We start from the raw sequence: 7,053 nt of genomic DNA on the forward strand, positions 1-7,053 counted from the left end.
GAATTCCCAATGTAGTTGGCTTGCTCTTGACTTCCCTCTGCTTCTTCATTCACTCCTTCTTGGGTTGTTGATGAAGTGGCGATTGCTGCTACTTGGTTCCTCTCCATCTTCTTGGTGAGGTCAGCCAGCTGCTGGGTAATGAGCTTGTTTTGGGCCAGCAGAGCATCTACATTGTTTAGCTCCATTACTCCTCTTGTGTTCCCTCTTTCGGAAGCATAGAAGTAGTCATTCTCTGCTACAGTTTCAATGACATCTATGGCCTCCTCAATGGTCTTCTTCTTGTTCAAAGATCCTCCAGATGAATGGTCTACGACCTTCTTTGACTCATAAGAGAACCCTTCATAGAAAATGTGCAGCTGCACCCATTCATTGAACATATCTGGTGGGCACCTCCTTGTTAGGTCTTTAAACCTCTCCCATGCTTCATACAGAGTCTCACCATCTTGTTGCCTGAAAGTTTGAACCTCAGCTCTCAGCCTATTGATTCGTTGAGGGGGGTAAAATCTTGCTAAGAATTTATTCACCACATCTTCCCAAGTTGTCAAGCTCTCCTTTGGGAAAGACTCCAGCCACTTGGCTGCCTTATCCTTGAGTGAGAATGGAAATAAGAGCAGTCTATAGGCGTCAGAATGAACACCATTAGACTTCACTGTGTCACATATTCTCAGGAAGGTGGTTAGATGTTGATTGGGGTCTTCTTGGACACTTCCTCCGAACGAACAGTTGTTCTGAACAAGGGTGATGAGCTATGGTTTTAGTTCAAAATTGTTGGCATGGATGGTTGGCTTTTGAATGCTACTTCCACAGTTTCCAGGGTTTGGATTGATGTAAGAGCCTAGAACTCTTCTATCCTCCCCAGCATGATTTGCTCGTCCTCTTCCGCCATGGTTGTGAGTCTCTTCTTCATGATGGTTTTCCATGTTTTCTTCCATGTTTGGTTCAAAGTATTCCTCAAAGTGTTCCTCCTCTTCTTCAGCACCAACTACACGTTTTTCTCTTACCTCCCTCCTTAGTCTAAGGAAGGTTCTCTCAGGTTCAGAATCAAAGGAAGTTGAAGCCCCGCTTCTTCTCCCTGTCATACAACCAACAAGTACAAGCAAAGAGAATAGGTGCAGAAAGTATATCCATCAGAATTACTGTTAGTGTGAGTGATGCAATATATCAAACAGTTAGTGGGTTAGTGAAATGAATGGTAAATAACAAAGAAAAAGTAGGGGGAAGGGAAAAAATTAACTAAAACAGAAAGTAAATGACTCAAACAGAAAATTAAATCAAACAAAAAATAAAATGCTCAATCTAGTTATCCTCCAATTTAATCATTGTTGATGCACAATCAATCCCCGGCAACGGCGCCATAAACTTGATGCACGAAAAACTTGTCTTATAACAAATTTCCTTCGGCAAGTGTACCGAATTTGTCGTCAAGTAAAAACTCACAATAGAGTGAGGTCGAATCCCACAGGGATTGATTGATTAAGCAACTTTAATTAGAGAAATGTTCTAGTTGAGCGAATCAGAATTTGAGTTGAGAATTGCAGAAAATTAAATGGCGGGAAAGTAAATAACAGAAAAGTAAATGCTAGAAATAAAAAGCTGAATGTAAATGATGGAAAGTAAATTGCAGAATCTTAAATGGGAATGGGGAAATTGCTCATAAAAGTAAATGACTGAAATTAAAGAGAATGGGTAAGATCATGAATGGGGAGTTCATTGGGCTCAGGAAATGTTGCATTCTCCAGATCAATTTCATTTTCATCTCTTCCTCAATCAATGCACTCATTGATCTCCTTGGCAATCTTAAGTGATCGAATTACAATTTCTTGTAATTCAATCTCTCAAATCTTGATCAATAGCCAATTCCTTGGTCAATTGCTCATGAGAAGAGATGAAGTATGGTCACTAATTATACCACATGCATTTCCCAAATCAAGTGTTGAGAGGATTATAGTCACATATCCATCCAAACCCAATTTGGTCCAGCATGAGAAAGCATTTCTAGCATGATCTCTTCATTCCTCTTTCAAGGTTCAGAAGAGATCCAAGTATAAATAGCTTCTTTTCCAAGATAACTACCCAATTGGATGAAGATCGAAAGCTTTCAAGTAAAATCAAGAGAAAAAATAGAAGAAGAATAATGAAAACTAGTATTGATCCATCAAATTACAACAGAGCTCCCTAACCCAATGAAAGGGGTTTAGTTGTTCATAGCTCTGGAAAATGAAAACAAAGATGGAGAATACATGATGAAACTAGAAGTGCAGAGAAAGTAAAATACAGAGAGTAGTTCTATGCCCAGAGGCTCCCTATAATTTCCCAACTCTCATTCAATTCAAAGCTACTCCTATATATACTACTCTTCTGTTCTTCTAGTTGGCTCTTCAAGTTTTGGATTTGGGCCTTTGGATCTTGAGTTTGAAGCAGTTCTCTTCTTCATTGGGCTTGGCTTTACTTGCAGAGAGAAAGTGTGAAGTGGGCAGAGACTTTAGCTCAGGGCGTTAGTGGTGTTAACGTTCAGTGAAAATATGGGTTCGAGAACGTTAGTGACAATCACCTTTTTCACTAACGTTCCTCACCAAAGTTAAGAGCCACGTTAACTTCAACATTAGTGGCACAAACGTTGCCACTAACATTTCCACTATGTCCTTCGCACACGTTATTGGGACTCAACTTTCCCAATAACGTTGAGAAGCCTCCCCCTTCCCTACGTTAGAGTCCACGTTAACTTAGTTAACGTGGCTCTTTTAACGTAGGCTTGCCAACCTTCAAGAACGTTAGTGACACTTACCATTGTCACTAACGTTCCAATGTGCTCCTAATTCTCACGTTAGAGTCCACGTTAACTAGGTTAACGTGGCTTCTAACGTGGCCATGCTAGCCATCTCCAACGTTAGTGACAAAGTTGAGTGTCACTAACGTTGGCTCATCATTCCCTTATCCACGTTAGCTTCCACGTTAACTGAGTTAACGTGGGAGTTAACGTGGCTCATATTGGCTTGTGTGGGCTCACTCCAACGTTAGTGACAATGTTGGGTGTCACTAACATTGGTGATCATCTCCTTTCTTCACGTTAGCTTCCACGTTAACTAGGTTAACGTGGGAGTTAACGTGGCTTCTTGGGGCTAGTGTGGGTTCCTTCCAACGTTAGTGACAATGTTTGGTGTCACTAACATTGTCGACCACCTTGTTTCTTCACGTTAACTCGTGGGAGTTAACGTGGCTTATTGTGACTTTGCCAACGTTAGTGATAATGTTGAATGTCACTAACGTTGGCTTCCCCTTTACTTCTTAACGTTAGAGGCCACGTTAACTAAGTTAACGTGGCAACTAACGTGGCCACTTATGAGCTTGGTCCAACGTTAGTGATAATGTTAAGTGTCACTAACGTTGGCTCCATTTCCTTTCTTCCACGTTGGAGTTCACGTTAACTTAGTTAACGTGACTCTTAACGTGGGCAATGATGGCTTCGAGAGCGTTCTTGGCAATTACTTTTCTCATTAACTTTGCAAGCTACTCCCATTCCACGTTAGTGTTAATGTTAGTGTAACTAACGTAGCCACTAATGTGGTTCTTCTTTGCTTCCTTTGTCCTGAAATCAAGCAATAAAGTGCATCAAAGTTCTAGTCCAAGTCATGGGAATTGCAACATCCAATTTGTCATTAAATTCATGCAGAATCCTCATGAAATCATGTAAAGTGCACAATGTATGCTTGAATCAAGATGTAAGTGAATATCTACCCAAAACTAGCTTATTTCCTAAGAAAATGCATGAAACTACCCTAAAAACAGTAAAGAAAAGGTTAGTAAAACTGGCCAAAATGCCCTAGCATCAAGCATTACCTTTATCCAGACTACTACAGAAAGATATTGAGTTCGAGTTCAGTGAGGATTGCATGCAAACATTTGATAAGCTGAAGATCGCCTTGACTCAAGCTCCAATTGTGAGAGGACCAGACTGGAGCCAGCCATTTGAGATTATGTGCGATGCCTCAAACCATGTAGTAGGAGCGGCGCTGGCTCAGCACGATGGTAAGGATCCTTTCGTAATTGCTTATGCGTCTAAGATCTTAGATGCTGCTCAATCTAATTACACTACTACTGAAAAAGAGCTTCTTGCTATTATTTTTGCTCTGGATAAATTCCGAGCCTATTTACTTGGTACTAAGGTAGTAGTGTACTCAGACCACGCAACTCTAAAAAATTTATTAGCTAAAAAAGAGTCCAAACTAAGGTTGATACGTTGGATACTGTTGCTGCAAGAATTTGACTTAGAAATTAAGGATAGGAGTGGTAACCAGAATTTAGTGGCAGACCACTTGAGTCACCTTGATCACATTAAGGATGACTCCACTCCTATAAATGATGCTTTTCCATTTGATAGTTTGCAAGCAGTATCTGAAGTAGTTCCTTGGTATGCACCTGTAGCTAATTATCTAGTTAGCCATACTTTCCCTCCCAATTTTACTAAGCATCAAAGGGACAAGCTGAAAAGCGAGTCTAAATATTATATATGGGATGACCCATACTTACGGAGGTGTGGTGCTGACCAGGTAATTAGAAGGTGTATGCCCCAATCAGAATTCCAGTCTATTTTAGAGGCCTGCCACTCTTCTGAGAGTGGAGGACATTTTGGCCCTCAAAGAACAGCTAGAAAAATTTTAGACTGTGGATTCTGGTGGCTTACTCTTTTTAAAGATGCTGCTATTTTTTGTAAATCTTGTTCCCCATACCAAAGGTTTGGTAATATATCTAAGAGGAATGAGATGCCTCAACAGATTATGATTTTCTGTGAAATTTTTTATGTTTGGAGCATTGACTTCATGGGTCCAATTCCAAACTCTAATGGTTACCTTTATATACTGTTAGCTGTAGATTATGTTTCTAAATGGGTGGAAGCAATTCCTACCCGTACTGATGATGCTAACACTGTTGTTTTCTTTGTTAGAAACCATATTATTTGTCGCTTTGGATCACCACGAGCAATCGTGAGTGATCAAGGCACTCACTTTTGTAACAGGAGACTAACAGGATTACTGAAGAAGCATGGGATAGTTCACAAAGTAGCAACAGCCTATCATTCCCAGACTAATGGGCAAGCAGAAGTATCTAATAGAGAAATAAAGCGTATTCTGGAGAAGATAGTAAAGCCTCATAGGAAAGACTGGAGTGCCAGGCTACAAGATGCACTCTGGGCATATAGAACAGCATACAAGACACCCATTGGGATGAGCCCCTTCTGCTTAGTGTACGAAAAGGCTTGCCACCTCCCAGTAGAGGTGGAACATAAGGCTTTCTGGGATGTGAGGGAGTGCAACATGAATTTTGAAGAAGCTGGTGCTGAAAGGAAGCTGCAACTAGCAGAATTGGAGAACCTTCGCCTAGAAGCATATGACAACTCCAGGCGATACAAAGAGAAGATGAAGGCTGTCCATGACAGGCACATAAAAAGGAGAGAATTCAGACCAGGGGAGTTAGTTCTTCTTTATAACTCCAGACTGAGGCTCATGCCAGGTAAACTGAGATCAAGATGGGAAGGTCCCTACAGAGTAGAGAAGGCAGAGCCATACGGAGTTTTTCACCTGCGTCATCTTTCTAGCTCCAAATTCATAAAGGTAAACGGACATCGCCTAAGCCTTTATCTTGGAGAAAAGATGAAGGATTACAAAGAACTAGAGATCTTCCTCTTGGAAGACCCACCAACAGAAGCAGAATGAGCCTAAAAACCGTCCAACTTAAGGATGTAAAAGCAAAGTGCTAGGTGGGAGACAACCCACCATGGTATGATCGTTCCGTTTTAGTCTTAGTTTTGTTTTATTTTATTCTACTTTATTTTTCTTAGTGACTCTTCTCATAATCTCTGCATATAGTCTGCATTTGCATACTGTATAAAAAATGCACGCAACGCGCAAGCGTCGCTGACGCGTCCGCGTTATATGTGCATTCGAAACAACGAAGAAAAGAAGCAGAGAGTCACGTGGAGCGTGGCTGGAGGTGTGCCTTAGGCACAAACCTGCCCACGTGAACGCGTCCCTGACGCGTCCGCGTCTTTTGAAAAATCAGCCTCCCACGCATACGCGTCACCCATACGCACGCTTGACCCTGCAAAATCGATTTAAAGAGGTGTATAGCAGAGAGTTATAATATAGTGGGGCTGGAATGGTGCTGGAAGCACAAACCCCATCACGCGTACGCGTCATTTTTCAAAATTAGGCCATTCACGCGTGCGCGTCACCCATGCGCACGCGTCACCCAAAATTTTGGCCATGTGCGTATAATACAGAGAGTTGTGCATACGCGATGCTGCACTCGCGCCAATAGCACAAATCAGGTCACGCGTGCGTGTCACCCATGCGTACGCGTCACCTGAAATTATCACAAACTACGCGAACGCGTGCTCCATGCTTCCGCGTCGCATGCGACGCCAGCTTGACTAGATCTGCGCCATATATCTTATCTTTTCTTCCCCAATCCTAATTTTTTTCTTCTCCCTTCTTATTTCTTTCTTCTTCCTTCTTTCTTCTTTATTCTTTCTCACTTTTTACCTTTTCCCCCCTCTCTTTTTCACATCCATTATCAAGGTTCTTTTCTTTTCTTCTTCTCTTTTTACTTTTCCATTATTACTTTTATTTATGTTTTCTTCTTCTTTTTCTTTTTTTACTTTCATTATCTATGTTTTCTTTTTCTTTCTTTTTCTTTTTACATTCTTTTGATTGGTGTTAGAAATTTAACTGGGTGATTATTTTCTTCTATACTTGCTTGTGGATTGTTTAGAAGTTGTTTGACAATTAATATTACTTCTTAAGGGTTGCTTGCATGCACAATTTAATAATTTCAACAACATATTTACCATGCATGCTAAGTGTTTGTGAAAAAGTCCGTATGGCATTACGTATTTTTAAATTATTCTATTCTTCTACTCTAATGCCTGCTTTTCACTAAACCCCTTTTTTATATATAATTCATTGAATATAATTGTCAATACAAACAGGTTGTTAGTTTGAAAGAGTTGATAATCAAATTGGGAAATTAATGCTTGATCTATGCTACTCATGCCTT

General features: G+C 40.6%; 1 non-coding gene across 1 annotated transcript; it reads left to right on the forward strand.

Annotated features, from left to right (window-relative positions):
- Positions 1 to 372: 372 nt before the first annotated feature.
- Positions 373 to 479, forward strand: LOC112745362 (small nucleolar RNA R71). Its single transcript, XR_003173294.1, has one exon. It is a non-coding gene; the product is annotated as a small nucleolar RNA R71 (small nucleolar RNA).
- The last annotated feature ends 6,574 nt before the right edge of the window (positions 480 to 7,053 follow it).

The sequence above is a fragment of the Arachis hypogaea genome, chromosome 14 (genome assembly GCF_003086295.3).
Source record: "Arachis hypogaea cultivar Tifrunner chromosome 14, arahy.Tifrunner.gnm2.J5K5, whole genome shotgun sequence".
In the NCBI taxonomy this organism is placed as follows: domain Eukaryota; kingdom Viridiplantae; phylum Streptophyta; class Magnoliopsida; order Fabales; family Fabaceae; genus Arachis; species Arachis hypogaea.